At 30.9% G+C, this 2,470-nt stretch overlaps 1 protein-coding gene across 2 annotated transcripts in view; it reads right to left on the bottom strand.

The window, feature by feature from the left end:
* LOC107749006 (potassium/sodium hyperpolarization-activated cyclic nucleotide-gated channel 1-like) overlaps nucleotides 1–2,470 on the bottom strand; it is a 114,462-nt gene that overhangs the window by 37,365 nt on the left and 74,627 nt on the right. The gene's annotated exons all lie outside the window — the stretch shown is intronic.

Below are 2,470 nucleotides of genomic sequence, written 5' to 3'. Positions count from 1 at the left end.
TACAATTTTTATTAAGTTTGGTCAAACTGTAAGGAAGTGAAAAGAAATGAGAAAAAATATAATTAATAATAATAATAATAATAATAATAATAATAATAATAATAATAATAATAATAATAATAATAATAATAATAATAATAATAATAATAATAATAAATCTAAGACTGTGAGAGTTGTGATTAAATATGCTTAATTTCATTTTATATTGTAATTCATTCAATAGTAAATAGTACTGATAAAAATACTCAGCATAACTGAAAATTCACAATTTTTCTCTGTTTTATCTTATAAGCAATACACAGCAAGGCAGTTCATTAGATTTTCATTAGAGTTTAGCATCCCAATTAGCCAGGTTAGTGCTCAACTAGTATCTAGATTTTTTTCATGTATTCTTTTTTTTTTTAGTTTTGATATTTTAGCTGTAGTGCTTTAATTACCATGCAGAGCTTTAGCTGTCAAATAGTTTGCTCTGTAAAAGGCTAGTTAAGCTAGTTAAGCAGCCTGGTTGGGACATCAGCACACCAGTATCCAAAATAAGACATACTGCATGCTGGCGTTCAGCGATGATGTTCTTCTCGGCAGTAGGGGCCAGTGACATTGGCTTTGTCATTTGACCTCCGCTGTTTATATATAGTGACCACTGAAAGGCCCGTTCAATATGAATGCCATTTGCAGATCTCTGGGCAGGGGAGCCGTATCCCGTATCTAATATCCATTTGCAATGGAGCCAGATTTTAATTGGCATTATGGCGGGATGAAACCACAGCGGTGACATTGCGATCCTAAATGAAAGAGGAACGTGTGTCTCATTTGTGTCGAATGCTACACGGCCACCGCAAGGTCAAAAAATCATATTTAAATTGGAGATAAGAGCGGACTATATGAGGTTTTGCTGGGACAGGCAGAGAGATGTAAATTCGCCAAAGCCCTTTGTCCGTTTCAGACCGCTGTGTCATTGTCACGGTGAAGGTGACACCGGATACGTGTGCAACTCAGATAAGCCTGTGCACGGCGGCCATGACAGGGAAATTGATGGTACGCATGAGCCATGGATGTGTGCAGCACCCTGTTTTCCAGAGTCAAGGAATCTCATTAGCTTGGAAATCCCACACTTTGTTCTGCTAAAGGGTTTCAGCTAAATGGCTTTGCCAATCAAGAAGATGTAAGGGCCGGCTGTAATGAGAAAATGCAACTTTATGAATGCGAGTAAACTCCTAGATGGTATTTTAAAACCCTGTAACAGCATTACAAATGAGCTACACTGAAAATATCTCTGGATATTGATTGGATCGTATGTCAGAATGTGTATGTGCTACTACAATAAATTTAGAGGATGTTGACATTTAGTTGGTTGTTTAGCAGATATTTTATCTCCTAAGGCAGCTTATAGTGCACTTGATAAAGAAATGCAAACATTTTTTTTTGATTTTTTGAATTGGTTTTGTCGACAAAGAGAAATTGTATATACTTTTTATTTTTGCACAGGGGTTCCTCATAACTGTTTCATAAATGTCAGTTGTCAGTGTCTCATTTAAGTATCAGCTTTCTCTCCGGTGTTAAATTTCATAGGAGAAATACAAATGCAAACAAAAGAGAATTTCTTTGATATACAGTAAGAGTTTAAAGTTTAAAGCTACAATACCAAATGTTTGGGGGTATTTTTAATGTGTTTGAAAGTCTCTTACCAAGGCTTCATTTATTTGATGAATACAGTACAGTAAAATACAGTAAAAACAGAAATACTGAAATATTATTACAATTTGAAATAACTATTTTCTATTTTAAAATATTTTTAAATGACATTTATTTCTGTGATGTCTAAGCTGAATTTTTCAGCATCATTACTCCAGTCTTCAGTGTCACATGATCCTTCAGAAATCATTATAATATGCTGATTTGCTGCTAAAAACATTTCTTATTATTGAAGGTGTGTTAATATTTTAGCATGTATTTGAAATTTATATATATTCTTGTAACAATGTAAAAGCGTTACTTTTATATTTAATAAACATAATGCATCCTTGCTGAATAAATTAAATTAAATTAAATTAAATTAAATTAAATTAAATTAAAATAAATTAAATTAAATTAAATTAAATTAAATTAAATTAAATTAAATTAAATTAAATTAAATTAAATTAAATTAAATTAAATTAAATTAAATTAAATTAAATTAAATTAAATTAAATTAAATTAAATTAAATTAAATTAAAAAACTAACCCAAACTTTTGAATAATATGTATGTGGATAGTATAGGTAGCTCAAATCTTGGTCTTGGAAGAATTTAATGAGAAATGTGTTTATTTTGATTGCAGACTTTTGCAGATTTGTCAAATCTGAGTTTAGTTTGAGATCTCTTAAAATCTCTTGAAGAGATTTAAGTGAAGCTACAGGGGAATTTTTCAGGAAACATTGGAGAAACTTCAGCAAAAGTCTTCATTTGTTCACTAACTCTTGATTTCAGAACTT

Source organism: Sinocyclocheilus rhinocerous, unplaced genomic scaffold, assembly GCF_001515625.1.
Source record: "Sinocyclocheilus rhinocerous isolate Xijiao unplaced genomic scaffold, SAMN03320098_v1.1 scaffold260, whole genome shotgun sequence".
In the NCBI taxonomy this organism is placed as follows: Eukaryota; Metazoa; Chordata; class Actinopteri; order Cypriniformes; family Cyprinidae; genus Sinocyclocheilus; species Sinocyclocheilus rhinocerous.
This window is presented reverse-complemented; position numbering and strand designations above follow the sequence as displayed.